The sequence below is a fragment of the Sciurus carolinensis genome, chromosome 5 (assembly GCF_902686445.1).
Source record: "Sciurus carolinensis chromosome 5, mSciCar1.2, whole genome shotgun sequence".
Classification (NCBI taxonomy): domain Eukaryota; kingdom Metazoa; phylum Chordata; class Mammalia; order Rodentia; family Sciuridae; genus Sciurus; species Sciurus carolinensis.
This window is the reverse complement of record NC_062217.1, coordinates 117,412,918-117,430,933: the sequence shown is the minus strand read 5'-3', so window position 1 is coordinate 117,430,933 and position 18,016 is coordinate 117,412,918.

Below are 18,016 nucleotides of genomic sequence, written 5' to 3'. Positions count from 1 at the left end.
GCCTAAAATGGCCTGCATGTGAAGATGAACTATCTTTAGAATTTGCAAACTGATATAGGAGATATTTAGTGCCTGAAGTGAAAAAATAAAACCTCTAATATTTTCCATAGCATTTGAATTTCTTTTTAGTTTTTCAAAACCATCTTCTTTTCGGTTTGATTTTTAAGTACAAACTGTTGTAAACAAAGTCTTTATAGATCCTAATTGGTACATTCATGCATAAACAAAGAGATTTCTAACTTCTTTCACACTAGAATGTACTAACCCCAGAATAATTTCTGTGAAGTCTTGAAATTCCTTTAACACGAGAATGGGGAAAGGTGAAAGGTTATAGAACTTACATATTTTCAATTCAATTTTTTACTGAGATGGTTGTGAAATCACAATGTGTTTCCTGAGCAACCAGTACTAACCAGATGCAAAATGGTGACAGCCAAGTCCAAATTTGGCTATGGTGATGATATCAAGAGGAGGAAATAGGGAAAAATAGAATTGAATGCAAAGGCAACAGACATCTATGTAACAATCCAGTCACTAATTCAGAAAATGTGCTAATATTTTTTAGGTCTGAAACTTAGGGAAAGCTCTGTTAAATGAATTTTTAAAATCTATATAATAAAACAGCAAAACTGCAACAAGTTTTCTGAAGGTGACTTTCCAAGTAAAGACCAGCAGACACTGGTTACTACTCAACCCTCTACCTCCTTGCCTGTAAAGACAATCCAAAATCTTGTAAAAGTGTCAAAAGACATTTCCTAGGAAATTACATGGTCACATTGTCCTTTCTTCATATACGTATTGATTTATTGGTTCATTCATTTATAAGAGTTACTATTTTGAAAAAGGCACATTTCTGCCCTTCAGTGCTTCTCTTCTTGCAGGGTGAATAAACAGAAAAGATAATTTCAGATAAGAACAAATGCCATGAAAAGAATAAAGAAGGAACTTTTTAAAAAGAAATCTGCCAGTGGAAAGAATGCCTTCTGCCTGTGCAGTGGAGTGTGCAGTAAAGATTGGCAGAGCAAGTGCAAATTTCTAAATATGCTTTAGAAAAATACATGACTCTCAGAAAAGTCTCGCTAAGACTCAGCATTTTCCAAGAGTGGTACTTATGCATTTTTTAACGACCTGTTAAAGTCATAAATGCATGCTTTTTATGGTTTTAATTACAGAGTAAATTTCCTAATGTTATAAAATCCTGAATGGCTACTGGGAAGAAATCCTCATAATAGTGTGATGGTATTCAGACACTTACAAAATGGCTATTAATGAGTTCTGTGACAAAGGCATTGCCTGATTACTTACTTTCCTGAGGCAACTTGACATGGAGATGAAGTTAACTGAACTGTATTTTAGTCCTCGCCATGGCCCTAGCTAGATGAATATGAAGTACCTACTGTGGTTCCTGGAGACTCCATGATGCCTTCCAGCCTCTGCTCAGGGAGGGAATGCAAATGAACATCAGAGTGTGACATCAGAGGGATGCTGGCATTTCCAGTCAATAGGAAGAAATGACCCAAAGCCCCTATTCTACCCTATGTCATCTCCTCATCCCTCTTTCCCTGATAAGACTATGTAGAGGAAAATGAGTGTTCTCTTTCAGGAAGAACTTGAGAAAGTCTAAGAAATAGAGCCCTTAATGTGCTGGTCAATGCTATACATTCCTAAAATTTTATTCCATTCCATTTATAGCTTTTACCAAAACCTTTCCTTCTTTAGCTAAAGAAACATTAATTAATAATTATCTTTGGAGCTGTTTCTCAAGTCCTACTTCATCTTTATCTAAGTATTCTTGCAATCTCAAGTCTATTTGAATATTTTATTATACCACTGAATCCTTACAGATAATATTGCATAGTTAGTAATACCATATATGCCTGCAGGAATGTGGATTTAGTGTGGCACCCTTTATGCATCACTTGAGATAAAGAAGAGTGAGTGGGAAGAGGGTGGGTCTTCTCAGATGTGAAGGTAGCATGTGTGGGAACAGATGGGCCCAAGGTCAGATGCAGGTCACAGTCAGTATATTCTGGTTTGCTCATTACTATGTGGAATTCTTTCATTATCTTCTTTTGTACTGATTTAATTTTATAAATTCATTTTATTAATGTCTTATCTATTAGACATATTTATTTTCCCTTGATTTCTCCTGATACCTAAAAGAAAAAAAGTCCGTTACTCTATCAATCTTTCTTTTTATGATTTTTTATTAAGATAAAGTTGAATAGTTTTCTGTCTTGCTCTCATTCTGTTAAAATATTTTAACATAGTATGTGTTCTAAAAAATAAAACCAAGACATTAAATGCTACATTTCAGAGATCATGATGTATCTGTTATATGAAATTAAATTTTTAAAATGTTCAAGGTAGTTATATGTCAGAGATTGATTTCTCTTTTACTTGTAATCAGTGATACTCAGCAAAAGTTGTATGATGCATGTATCTGAATATTCTGGGGTAGATACAAAGTAATATGAATATTAAACATAAGGTACACTATAAGTTTGATCTGCAGCGTTCCCCAAAGGCCCATGTATAAAGACTTGGTTCCTTAACTATGACACCCTTGGGAGGTGGTGGGGCCTAATGGGAGGTTTTAGGACACTGAGGATGTGCCCACAGTGCAGACTGTGTGATCTTGATCTCTTCCTCCTTTTTACACCCTGATTCCACACTCCCAGGTGAACAGCTTGTTTTGCCACATGCTCCTGCCATGAAATGCTGTCCCCAACCAGAGACCCAAAGCCAATGAGTCTGTCAGGTCCCTAAAATGGAAACCCCAAAATTATGACCCAAAATAAACCTTCTCTCATTTTGAGATGATTTATCTCAGATATTTGTTATAGTAATAGAATACTGCCTAATATATACTATTTGCTATTTTATTTTCCGATTAAGTCATACATTCTATTTGGATTTTTAAAATATCAAATTACGCTAAATGAGGTCATAAAATGCCTAAGTTTATCAATTTATTAAAAAGAGTCAAGGATTAAAATGATTAAGATCACTATTGATCACTCGTTTTTGAATTGTCATGAGGAGCAATTCTAGTGTAAAAGGAAAAGGTTCAAGATCAACAATTATCATCTTTTATTTTTCCTTCTTGCCCCCCAAAAACTCTTTACCACTCATGGACGCACTCTACCCTTCATCTAGGTCCAGGAAGATTATTTTGCTCAGGAACATTTTGCATCCTAGAACTTAGTAAAGTCAAGGGAGATCATTTAGGCACTGAGAGTCACCACTACAACTACTACGAAATCCAGACTTTACTTAACATAGGGTACTCTATTGCATAGGGGAATCCATTATTCAAATAGATACTGTGCCACACAGAGAAGCATCTTCAAGCATAGTTATAGGCTAATTTCTGATACAGATAAAATCACATTTGAAAAAAAGTAACGTATTTGAAGATGATTTAATATATCAGTTATAACAGTTAAGTTTTTTCAAAATAATATTTCATCTAGCTTGTGATGATCCTAGTTTATATTTTGTAAACTTTGAATATTCCTCAACTTTATTTAAGCCAAACAAACAATTCCGTTTGAGAGTAACAGATTTGTAGGGAGATTACAACATGTCAATGTCCCTCAAATAAATATTTTTTCTTTCAAACCAAACACACATATAAACACATGTATATATACATGCATGTATACATACAGTCTATATAGTAATGTGAACTTAACATTAATTTTTAGTATTCAAAGTGGGATATCTGGGTTGGGTTATAGTTCAGTGGTAGAGTGCTTGTCTAGCACATGTGAGGCACTGGTTTTGATTCTCAGCACCACATAAATATAAATAAAATAAAGGTATTGAGTACAATGACAACTAAAAATTATTTTTAAAATAATGGAATATCTATATATATTTGTAGCATACATTTAATTGCATTATATAACATAATAACAATTCTGTTAATGTAGGTAAGCACTTACTTCAGGGTTTTTTTAATAACGTATATATTTACATTATTATCCTTTCTATCAGAGTTGCAAACACAGCTAGCACTTCATAACTACAGGCTGTCTCTTGAAGAAAATGGAAATTCTCAATCATTTTTATATCTAAAAGCCAGAAATCCTCACTCTACTTTTCTCAGTAGAAAATTTCATTTTGCAATATAAAAGCTAGGTAGAAGCTATTTTTACATCTTACTTTGAATTTGATGAATAGCTGTCATTTCCTCAAATCATTTTGAACTTACAGTCACAAAACTACCTAATTAGCAACCTGGCTAAGTACAGTGCATGATAAGGCAGAAAAAACAGCAGTATCTTGATGAGAAATTCGTTCCAGTTTACTGCTTGCTGCTCAGTTGATTGGAAGTTTAGAATGGAAATAGCTACTTTATTGATGACAACAGTTTTGGACAGGGACCTTTGAAATCAATGAAATGTGCCCTTTACCTGCAGAGTTTGAGGCTCTAACGTATATTCCTTCCCGGCCCTCTCTGTTTTGCATTACACTCATGGAAAAAGTTACCCACAGTTTTTTAATTTTAGTGGAAAGAGTGACTGAAAACGAAAGTAACTGGTTTTGACTCCTCTGAGTTTTATCATGTGTATTTTAATCCAGTAAATCAAAGTCATGTCTTGTAGTGTTAGGAAGATACGTATTGTTTACCTCTGCTATGTCTTATATCAAAAGAGATTTTCAGGTCATGGTTGAGAAGATTTCTGGTTTATTTGAAAATAGATAAACAAATAAAGAAGAGAATCACTCCAATCAGAAAATATCCAGGGCAAAAAATCTTAAGAGGGCTCATGGAGGATATAGAGATACATGGTCTCCATACAGAAAACGTGTATAGTATTTGTGGCTTATATGTACATATGAATTTCCAGATATTTACATTAGTGTAGAAATGATAAATGATTCCAATTAATGGAAAGAGAAAATTGTCAATTCACGTTTACTGTAGCTAATTTTTAAATATTTGGCAAACTGCCTTTCAATAAGAATAAGAAATAATCAAGCAGGAATGGTTTGGCCACATTGCCTAAAAGCAGTAGTGTAAAATACACAAAAATGAGGAGAAAAATATCAATTCAAAATGCTGGTAGAGATGAGTGAAGTAGCTACTCTTATGTGAAAAAGATCATTTTAATTTGTATGAATATCTAAAACCACTCCCCTATCTATCCTACTTCTCTTTCCCGCCCCCTCAAACTACAAACTCAGATTTCCTATTTTTTTACCATGAAAAGGAGATAAGTTAACACCTGTACAGTTTGCATTATGTACACAGTAGGCACTTGTTACCTTTGTGAATACTCAAAACGAACTTACAAAAATGTAAATTTTAAGGAGTAATATTAGTAAAATCACCACAGTAAGACCTTTGCAAGCATAATCTAATGTCTAATGGTGGAATGCTCACAATGATACTCATAAAATAAATATGGCATATCCATTTTAGATTTTTGAAAATAATGTATTATACATTAGAGATCAGATTCATTTCCCATAGACATTCAACTAGAATCATGCACTATAAAACCCATTGATTAATCTGCTATCTGCATATTGACTCTCTAATGGAATTTGTGTCTTTAAAAGACTACTGCTTTTCATTTTTTTTGGTCTTCCCTTCAGGTTTCAAACTCAGAGAACTACCCAGGATATTTAACAAAGTAAAAGATTATGAGTGATATAGATTTTGCCAATTAGAGATTGATAGGTGCTGCTTTGATATGATTTGAGAGCAATCAGTGTGGTAGAATGAAGTAAAATTTAGGGAGCTTATATTGACTCCTAGTTTAAAGACTTTTTCTCCAAATAAAGTCACATTGTAAACTACCAAAGGTTAGGATTTAAACATAGGAATTTGGGGACTTCAACCTATAACATTTTGTATGTGCAATTATTTTCTTACTGCTGTTTCAGATTATTGTTCATCAAATTTCAAATGGAGTAACCATAATAAATCTGTCCACATGGTTTTTCAGAGATTATTGATAGAGCACATATAATTTCTGCTATGAAATTTGGGAGATGGTAGAATTTGCTGCATCTCCCTTAAAATACTAATTCTAAGGTATAAAAGATAAGGGCCTTCTTATTTATCCACATGTGTTTTATTTTTATTTAACACTTTTGATGCACATTAGTTGTGGAGACAATTTTCGGAATAAAGTTTTATAATGAACAAACTCAATTCTTTATAATTTTAAGCACTATGAAAAAAATCACTGCAAACAAAAGTTTACACAAGCAAGAATTATTTCAAATGCAGGTGCTAAAGCAGGACCCTTAAATAAGTTTATGAAGTGGAAAACATGCATTTACTAATGTATGAATTGTGAAAAACACAACCCTGAGTACCAAATGGGTAATTATGTTCTCAACAGCCTCCAGGACAGGCAAGCACCAATTTTCATGTGCAATCATCTATTCGAGTGTGCAATACTTAGTCATGTGTAAGCATTTGGTAGGGGTAATTTTTGTTCTTTTCTTCTCTCTTCTTCTTGTTCTTTGCCTAGTCCATTGGAAATGTTATGCACATTTTGTCAGTTATGTGCACAATTAAAGGGAAAAATAGCAACAACAAAGCTAAAGCTGGAAAACTAACAAAGCAGCTAGAGTTAATCAGGATCTCACCTAATAAAAACTTGGTAAGACATCCTACTTGAGCATTCTTTTTTAAAAATTATTTTTTTTTTTTTATTTTTACAGACTGCACTTTGATTCTGTACTCACCAGGGGAATGTTATGTTCAACTGATCTGAATATACTGAAGGGAGGGACAGTTCAGTAGAGAGAGCTGGGACATCATCAAACTAAACTATCAATACATGCATTTGGACCCTTGTAGTTAATGTAAGATTGTTTTTTAAATGTAACTCCGAGGGCTGGTATTTATAAAGAGAACAGGAGAACTGGGGGAGATCAAGGTTAAGTCCCATATGTTTGCGACTTAATTTCATTTTTCATATGAAGAATTTCATCAATGATTTATTTAGTAACAATAATTAAGCATGAACAATCAAAACAATTTTGCTACCTTTGTAGCAGTGCTATGAGGATTGGAGGCAAGACATGTTTAAATGGCTTGCAGACTACTTCTCAACTAGGAGACAGTTTCTAAAGTTATTACTATTACTTGCTAATTCCAATTCTAAATGACAATACCTTTACCATAAGAAGAGCTTACTCAATATAATATAGCTTATTATTTTTAAGAATTGTGCCAAATTCTGTGTAAACACAGCAAACTGAATGCTTGCTTTTATTTCTGTCTTTTCTAGTGATGGTAATAGAAGACAATAGACCATAAGGACAAGAAATAGTCTTTCTTAAAAATCATCACTTTCATGAAATAATTGAAAGGAGTAGAGGTCAGTGCCTGTGTCTAGACTCCAACGTTTAACCAGAAATAAAGAAGTGTTTTAAGGCACTATCAAAGGCACAGTGGGGTGGCAGCATTGGATATCCACAGTACACCAATTTAAAAAAAGAAAAGAAAAGAAAAAAGAAGTAAACTAAATGGATTAAACAGGGATCAGTGGATTGGAGGGAGGGCAGCATGGCAGGGGTGGAGACTGAATTGGAGTAGCCTGTGTTTCATGCTACTGTTAGTATGTCAGGGTGTATTCTGGTGTTGTATATAACTAAACATTTTTTTTTTTTTAAGTAGATCCAACTCCTCCAACTAGCATACACTGTATTAAAAGTAGGAAAGGAAGAAGTTTTCCAAAGGTTTTAGCTCTTTTACCTCACAGATAAGTAACCATACATTTTCCCAAATGTGTGTGTGTGTGTGTGTGTGTGTGTATATAACATATATATTATAAATTAAATATTTATATATAATATGGATTCATTCATACCAACATTCAGGTTCAATAGGGCATATGACTAGAGCTAATCACTTTCCCATTAATCCCTAAGACCTTGTTATTGTGCCTATATGATTAGATGAGAGTCCATCATCTCATGGTAAAAGGCCCTTGGGTATCTTCTGTAAATGGACCTCAACTGAAATTATTCTAACATGAGAAGTTTTAATTATATTGAACCACAAAGGGGAAAGTTCCAGGATTTTAAATATTTTCTTCCTTATGATTTATTGTCAGTCTTATACAGGGTTATTCATTTTCTTCTTAGTTAACAGACTTATATAAGGTCTTGGGCATTCATTGGCAAAATAAGCAGTCGTAAAGAAATTATGAATGCATGTGATTTTCCCAATAGTTAGATTATCTTGTGGCAATGAATCTTGGTGTTTTGGACTGGACATTTGTTCTCTTCATCCTTAAATCCTCCGAATTCATCAATCTTCAGTGGAGAGGTGAGTGTTCTAGAAGTTGAGGTGAAATGTTCTATACGATAAACACACCAGTAATCTCAGCAGGAATAAATACTATAATATAAATATACCATCTTGAGTGACAGAACTTTCTTTTGTACTTAAAATATTCACTTATCTGCAAATAAACACCTGAACAATGAATCCCACTCAGAAATATGTCTCTACATACTTACATTTTATTTAGTTTTTTCTCATGTTTTCGGTAAAATCTTATAGTGTTGCACATGGAAGAACTTCATCAGGTTTATTTTCAAAGTTTGTTTTTAGGTATTTCGTTTATGTAGTTATTTTAATTGTAAGTTTTCCTTACATTTTCCATTTTTTTTTTACATTATAAAGTATTATTAGTCACTTTTTTGTATACTTTTTTGCATGCTTTACCTTTACTGAATGATCATTTTTTCTTCTAAAAAATTCCAGATATTTCATTATGTGATCATATGTACAAATTTCCAGATTTTCTTTTACTGATCAAGAAGCCATTTTCAGGCAAAAGTTTTTTACATACCCAAACAAGTAAATAACCAGAGATGTATTTGGTGAGAAGTGGGTCTTTCAAAGTTGAAAGGTTCAATGTACAACTGATAAGGACATTAAAAACATATTCACACTTGTTTCTTGGGAGTACATCTTAGATGCCATGATGTGTTTGCTTCTTTATCTCTCATGTTCCTACATCGCAGAGTTACTGTCATAACAAATATTATTTGAAGTTAGTCTTTTAAATACAAAGATGAGTCGCACAGCAATATTTTAAAAGACATCTTTTGGAAGTTTTGAGATCTTTTTAAGACTGAGAAACTATTATTGTAACATGCTATTGAGTTACTCCTTCCACAGTATAATAATAATATTTTATCTTCCATTTCAGCAGTCTCCAATCCTGTGACTTCTGTAAACACTTTATATGAGATTGTAAAGGTAATACAGCTATCAGACAAAACCGTTTTGATTTCTCTTTTATATACTGATGAATTACTTATAACTACTTCATTCTTGACTCTCTTAATGCAACATCTGTAAAATAGTCAAAAGTATCACACATTAAATGTTGATTTTGCATATATTTATTTTCTAAAATGACTTCCATTAGTAAAATTTCAATCCATCCATTAAAACTCATAAAAGTGTCCATAATCCATTCTGTATGAGATTTTCCTCCCATATCTTATCTTCAATTATGCTATAATGTGAATGGACAAAGTGTTGGCATGTCTGTCATCAATGTTTTACAACTACTGTAACATTAGAGACATCTCATTATTATGCTTAATTTGAATCTTTAGATTTAAGATTTTGTGTCTTTACAAAACAATCTCTTAGTAAAATGGAGTGACCCTAGATGATGCCTGAGACTAGGAACTATATGAAAAGAAATAAAAGCAAGCAAACCCCTGAGATTTGTTAAAAGCTATAGTAGGTTCAAAAACATGTAGAAAGCATAAAGATTTTAATGCAACAAGTATTCTGTAAAACTAATCAGTGAAAGAGTTTTACCAATTTCAATTTGGTTTTTGTGAGGTTAGTTTGAAAATTGGAGACAGGTGTAGACAAATTGTTCAACTCATCTAGTCCTTGATGAATAAAAAAATTCTATAATGACATTTACTCTTTCATTAACTCATTAGGAAGAGCTGTGTGAGGAATAGATAAGGAACTCTTCATGGAGTCTACTGATTTAATACTTTATATTAGCTGAATTTATCTGTACACTTTATCCTAGTTAAATAGTTGCAAACATGTTAGTCTCTGAACCCCAATTTAAATTTACATCTACATGCAAGTTGTTAAAAATAAAAGACTTCTTTTCACATTTCCAACTACTAGAGGCAAATAATTTGCTAGGGTAAAATAAATTATTCAAGATATTCAATTTCTCATAGAGCTTTCCTGCTAAGAAGCAAGACTCAAACTTCTCACCAGCAAGTATTGATTAATGATTACAGAATTCCACAACAGATAACAAGCAGGCAGAGGGTAAGGTGGTGGGTTCATATTGCTTTGCAAGTATGCAGATAATCTCCAAGCTGCTGCTCTTTTTGGAGACAAGTCTAGTGAAAGATTGGCAATATAGAGTGGGGATAAATAGGAAGAATCAACCATATGATTAAGAGATGTACTCCAACAAATATTGGACCATGAATAGAAAACCCTGAGTTCGAGGCCTACTTTTATCACTAGCTATGGAAATTTAGGCCAAAATTATAAACTCCATAACTCACTTTTGTAAAAAAGTATGTAAGATGAGAATGTGATATGAGAAAAATATTTTAATTTTTTTTTATTATTTTATTGTAAACAAATGGGATACATGTTGTTTCTCTGTTTGTACATGGTGTAAAGGCATACCATTTGTGTAATCATAAATTTACATAGAGTAATGCTGTTTGATTCATTTTGTTATTTTTTTTCCTTCCCCCCACCCCTCCCACCCATCTTTTCCCTCTATACAGTCCTTCCTTCATCCATTCTTGCCCCCCTCCCTAACCCTAACTAAACCCTAACACTAATCCCTCCCACCCTCCCATTATGTGTCACATCCACTTATTAGCGATATCATTTGTCCTTTGTTTTTTTGAGATTGGCTTATCTCACTTAGCATGATATTCTCCAATTTCATCCATTTGCCTGCAAATGCCATAATTTTATAATTCTTTATGGCTGAGTAATATTCCATTGTATATATATACCACATTTTCTGTATCCATTCATCAATTGAAGGACATCTAGGTTGGTTCCACAATCTGGCTATTGTGAACTGAGCAGCTATGAACATTGATGTGGCTGTTATCTCTGTAATATGCTGATTTTAAGTCCTTTGGGTATAGGCCAAGGAGTGGGATAGCTGGGTCAAATGGTGGTTCCATTCCAAGTTTTCTAAGGAGTCTCCACACTGCTTTCCAGAGTGGCTGCACTAATTTGCAGCCCCATCAGCAATGTATGAGTGTACCTTTTTCCCCACATCCTTGCCAACACGTGTTGTTGCTTGTATTCTTGATAATTGCCATTCTAATTGGGGTGAGATGGAATCTTAGGGTGGTTTTGATTTGCATTTCTCTTATTACTAGAGATGTTGAACATTTTTCCATATGTTTGTTGATTGCTTGTAGATCTTCTTCTGTGAAGTGTCTATTCATTTCCTTAGCCCATTTGTCGATTGGATTATTTGCATTCTTGGTGTAGAGCTTTTTGAGTTCTTTATAGATTCTGGAGATTAGTGCTCTATCTGAAGTATGATTGGCAAAGATTTTCTCCCACTCTGTAGGCTCTTTCTTTGCATTGCTGATAGTTTCCTTAACTGAGAGAAAGCTTTTTAGTTTGAATCTATCCCAGTTATTGATTCTTGTTTTTATTTCTTGTGCTATGGGAGTCCTGTTGAGGAAGTCTGGTCCTAAGCCGACATGTTGAAGCTCTGGACCTACTTTTTCTTCTATAATATGCACGGCCTCTGGTCTGATTTCGAGGTCCTTAATCGATTTTGAGTTTAGTTTCGTGCATGGTGAGAGATATGGGTTTAGTTTCATTCTGTTGCACATGGATTTCCAATTCTCCCAGCACTATTTATTGAAGAGGCTATCTTTTCTCCATTGCATATTTTTGGCCCCTTTGTCGAGTATGAGAAAATTGTATTTATTTGGGTTTGTGTCCGTGTCCTCTATTCTGTACCATTGATCCACATTTCTATTTTGGTACCAATACCATGCCGTTTTTGTTACTATTGCTTTGTAGTAGAGTTGAAGATCTGGTATTGCGATACCCCCTGCTTCACTCTTTCTACTGAGAATTGCTTTAGATATTGTGGGTTTTTTATTCTTCCAGATGAATTTCATAATTTCTTGCTCTTTTTTTGTAAGGTACATCATTGGGATTTTAATTGGAATTGCATTGAATCTGTATAGCACTTTTGGTAGTATGGTCATTTTGACAATATTAATTCTTCCTATCCAAGAACATGGGAGATCTTTCCATCTTCTGAGGTTTTCTTTAATTTCTTTCTTTAGTGTTCTGTAGTTCTCACTGTAGAGGTCTTTCACCTCTTTTGTGAGATTGATTCCCAAGTATTTTATTTTTTTCAATGCTATTGTGAATGGGGTAGTTTTCCTAATTTCTCTTTCTGAAGATTCATCACTTATGTATAAAAATGCCTTAGATTTATGTGCATTGATCTTATATCCCGCTACTTTACTGAATTCACTTATGAGATCTAAAAGTGTTCTGGTGGAATTTCCTGGTTCCTCTAAGTATATAATCATATTATCAGCAAACAGGGATAGTTTGAGTTCTTCTTTTCCTATTCGTATCCCTTTAATTTCTTCCCTTTAATTTCTTTGGTCTGTCTAATTGCTCTGGCTAGAGTTTCAAGGACGATATTGAAAAGAAGTGGTGAAAGAGGGCATCCCTGCCTTGTTCCAGTTTTAAGGGGGAATGCTTTCAGTTTTTCACCATTTAGAATGATATTATCCATGGGCTTAGCATAGATGGCCTTTACAATGTTAAGGAATGTTCCCACTATCCCTATTTTTTCTAGTGTTTTGAGCTTGAAGGGATGCTGTATTTTATCAAATGCTTTTTCTGCATCTATTGAAATAATCATGTGATTCTTGACTTTAAGTCTATTGATATGGTGAATTACATTTATTGATTTCCTGATGTTGAACCAACCTTGCATTCCTGGGATGAAAACCACTTGATCATGGTACACTATCTTTTTAATATGTTTTTGTATGCGATTTGCTAAAATTTTGTTGAGAATTTTTGTGTCGATGTTCATTAAGGATATTGGTCTGAAATTTTCTTTCCTTGATGTGTCTCTGTCTATCAGAGTTTAGGTATCAGGGTGATATTGGCTTCATCGAACGAGTTTGGGAGGGTTCCCTCCTCTTCTATTTTATGGAATACTTTGAGAAGTATTGGAATGAGCTCTTCTTTAAAGGTTTTGTAGAACTCGGCTGAAAACCCATCTGGTCCTGGATTTTTCTTTGTTGGTAGTCTTTTGATGACTTCTTCTATTTCATTACTTGAAATTGGTCTATTTAAATTGTGTATGTCCTCCTCGTTTAGTTTAGGCAATTCATATGTCTCTAGAAACCTGTTGATGTCTTCGAAATTTTCTATTATGTTGGAGTATAGATTTTCAAAATAGCTTCTAATTATGTTTTGTATTTTAGTCGTGTCTGTTGTGATATTTCCTTGTTCATTTTGAATTTTAGTAATTTGGGTTTTCTCTCGTCTTCTCTTTGTTAGTGTGCCTAAGGTTTATCAATTTTGTTTATTTTTTCGAAGAACCAACAATTTATTTTGTCAATTTTTTGTATTGTTTCTTTTGTTTCAATTTCGTTGATTTCAGCTCTGAGTTTAACTATTTCCTGTCTTCTACTACTTTTGGTCTTGGTCTGTTCTTCTTTTTCTAGGACTTTGAGCTATAGTGTTAGGTTGTTTATTTCTTGAGTTTTACTTCTTTTATTAAATGCGCTCCATGAAATAAATTTTCCTCTAAGTACTGCTTTCATAGTGTCCCACAGATTTTGATATGATGTTTCTTTGTTCTCATTTACCTCTAAGAATTTTTTAATTTCCTTCTAATATCTTCTGTTATCCATTCATCATATAATAGCATATTGTTTTATCTCCAGGTGTTGGAGTAGTTTCTGATCTTCACTCCTTCATTTATTTGTAACTTCAATCCATTATGATCTGATAGAATACAAGGTAGTGTCTCTATCTTCTTGTATTTGGTAACATTAGCTTTGTGGCATAATATATGGTCTATTTTAGAGAAGGATCCATGTGCTGCTGAGAAGAAAGTGTATTTGCTCTTGGTTGGATGGTATATTCTATAAATGTCTGTTAAGTCTAAATTATTGATTGTGTTATTGAGATCTATGGTTTCTTTGTTCAATTTTTGTTTGGAAGATCTGTCCAGTGGTGAGAGAGGTGTGTTAAAATCACCTAGTATTATTGTGTTACGGTCTATTTGGTTTCTAAAATTGAGAAGGATTTGTTTGACATACATGGATGAGCCACTGTTTGGGGCATAGATGTTTATGATTGTTATATCTTGCTGATTTATGCTTCCCTTAAGCAGTATGAAATGTCCTTCTTTATCCCTTCTGACTAACATTGGCTTGAAGTCCACATTATCTGAAATGAGGATGGATACTCCAGCTTTTTTGCTGGGCCCATGTGCATGGTATGTTTTTCCCCATCCTTTCACCTTTAGTCTATGGGTATCTCTTTCTATGAGGTGAGTCTCTTGCAGGCAACATATTGTTGGATCTTTCTTTTTAATCCAATCTGCCAGTCTATGTCTTTTGATTGATGAATTCATGCCATCAACATTCAGGGTTATTATTGAGATATGATTTGTATTCCCGGTCATTTGGTTCATTTTTTAAATTTTATTTATTTATTTATTTTTTGACACAACTTGGTTCCTCCTTTATTTGACAGTTCCTTTAGGATAATTCCTCCCTTTGCTGATTTGCTTCTTTGTGTTTTATCTCTTCCTCATGGAATATTTTGCTGAGAATGTTCTGTAATGCTTGCTTTCTTTTTGTAAATTCTTTTAGCTTTTGTTTATCATGGAATGATTTTATTTCGTCATCAAATTTGAAGGTAAGTTTTGCTGGGTATAAGATTCTTGATTGGCATCCATTTTCTTTCAGAGCTTGAAAAATGTTGTTCCAGGCCCTTCTAGCTTTTAGGGTCTGGACTGAAAAATCTGCTGATATCTGTATTGGTTTCCCCCTGAATGTAATTTGGTTCTTTTCTCTCACAGTCTTTAAAATTCTGTCTTTATTTTGTATGTTCGGAATTTTCATTATAATGTGCCTTGGTGTGGGTCTGTTGTAATTTTGTGTATTTGGAGTCCTATAAGCCTCTTGAACTTGATTTTCCACTTCATTCTTCAGATTTGGGAAATTTTCTGATATTATTTCATTGAATAGCTTGTTCATTCCTTTGGTTTGTTTCTCTAAGCCTTCCTCAATCCCAATAATTCTCAAATTTGGCCTTTTCATGATATCCCATAGTTCTTGGAGATTCTGTTCATGATTTCTTACCATCTTCTCTGTTTGTTCAACTTTGTTTTCAAGGTTAAATATTTTGTCTTCAACAGCTGAGGTTCTGTCTTCCAGGTGTTCTATCCTATTGGTTGTGCTTTCTATGGAGTTCTTAATTTGGTTTATTGTTTCCTTCATTTAAAGGATTTCTGTTTGTTTTTTTTTCAATATCTCTAACTCTTTATTGAAATGATCTTTTGCTTCCTGTATTTGCTCTTTTAACTGTCAATTGGTGTGTTCATTCAATGCCTGCATTTGCTCTTTCATCTCATCGTTTGCTTCCCTGATCATTTTAATTATGTACATTCTGAACTCCCTTTCTGTTATTTCTTCTGCCATGCTGTCGTTGGATTTTATTGATGTAACATCTAGATTTGTTTGGGGCATTTTCTTCCCTTGTTTTCTCATATTGTTCAGGAATCAGTGGGTCCTTAAGATATTGCAGATTTCCTCTATTGACCTATAATGTCCCTGAAGATTGCTAGTGTATCCCCTCTTATCCTTCAGTAGCCTCCAGTCTTGGAGGAAGTTGATAATGCGGTGGTCCACAAGGAAGCTGCCTCTCTAGGGATGGTGACCCTCAGGTGGGGTATATTCCCTGATAGTGGGCAGAGGTGCCTCCACTTGTTGACCAATGGTCATCCAAAGGGGAACTAGGCTGCAGGTGAGGCAAGGCCTGTTTGTGCCTGTGTCTCTGGTTTTACCGTCCGTGTGGGAAAACCTCACCCGGCAGGGAAGACTCACTCGGTGGGGACGTCTCGCTGGTCAGTTGCCCTCCTAGAGGTTCCCCTCAATCTACAACTACCGCCTGGGCTGGGCTGTCTTCCTCTGTAATGTTCCCAGGGGCCTGGACTTACCTCCTGGGCCTGGGAGCCTCACCCTTCGCAGACAAGTCTCCTTAGGTTGCTCCTCCTCAGAGAATCTGCCCGCAGTCCTGGAACCTTCGCTCCGCCCCTAGGCGTGTCTCTGTGTGGCTCTTCCAGCAAGAAGCCCCCTAGCTCCTGGGACCCTGCTCTGCACCTAATCGCCTGGCTATGCGGCCCCTCTTCTGAGTCGCCACCTGGAGCCCCGTACAATAGCTCCAAGACCCAGAGACCCACCACACACCTCCTCCTCCGGACAGCCGCCCGGTTTCCAACGCAGTCATTAGGAGTTCAAGCAACTCACTTCGTGTCTCCTCCTCTCGCCAACAGCCTGTAGCCCTAGGAAGTCACTCCAAGTCCAAGTGACCCACCCTGTTCCTCCTCCTCCTTGGGGAAGCCCCCCGGGTGTTCAGGAGTGGTTGCTTTGAGTCCAAACAACTCACCACTCGCCTCCTCCTCTGGCAACCGCCTGTGGCTCTGATGCAGTCACTCCTAGACCAAGCGACCCGCTGCGCTTCTCCTCTTCCTCCGGGCAACCCCCCGGTGTTTGGAAGCGGTCGTTCTGAGTCCAAACAGCTCGCGACGCAGCTCCTCCTCAGGCAGCCACCCGGAGCCTCAGTGTTTGCTCCGAGTCCAAGTGCTGTGCTGAGCCGCCTCCTCTACGATGATCCCAGTGGTCCATGTTTACCGCTCCTGTGGGGGGAGGGGCGTCTCACCGAGCAACTCTACTTCACAAAGTTCCCTGCGTTCCGGGGCTACCACCCCCATCCAGGACGCCTCCCCAACGGGAGAGACTCACCCGGCGGCTTTGAGTTGGTCCTAAGTCTCTCACTATCTCCTCTTTTGAATCCTGCATCCTGGAGCAACATGAAATGCAGCCTCCCTCTAGTCCGCCATCTTGAAAAACCCCTTTTAATTTGTTTTGTAATGTTTTATAAACTGTAACATACTGTATAATTATCAGGCATTATTAATAATTATAACCCAGGCCAGTAACTATGTGCCAGATTATAAAGTCAAAGCCAATATTATTATCTGGTTTAACAACTTACTCTGTCTATACCATCTAGACTCTAATAATTTTTCAAAAGATAATTTTATCTTTTGACTTATTCTCTCTTAATTTAATCAATGACAGATTGATTTTGCTCCCTTTTGTATTTGGGAGCTAGTTTATTGAAAAGCCATGCTTCTCATTTCTTTTCATTCTTATCTTTTTTACCATCATTATTGTGATTTTAATAATTATTTGCTCATGCACAGTATTTAGTGAACCATAGACTTGGTTGGCATTATTGTGATTATCTCTTTTTTCTCTTATTCTTTTTCATTCTACTTTGAACACTCCCAACACCTTTCTAGCTAGTTGGTGGTATTATAGAGATACAATTTAGCACTGACGACTCTACTGTTGTTCTGATCTTTGGTCTAATGATGTCAGTTGCATATAGTTGTGATGCTCTGGAGAAATCAAGAGAGTGCAGCAGCAGCATCTGCTGCAGAAGAAAACAAAACAGCAAAACCTTGAGGAAAATCTGGAAATTACCTACACACAGAACATCAAATTGATAATGTATGCTATTGCTTTTATTCCATCCCTATAAGAGCTGACAATGAGTTGGGTGCTGTGACCCATGCCTACAACCCCAGTGGCTTGGGAGGCTAAGGCAGGAGGATCACAAGTTCAAAGACAATCTCAGCAATTTAGCAAGACCCTGAGCAATTTAGCATGACCCTGTCTCAGAATAAAATATAAAAATGGGCTG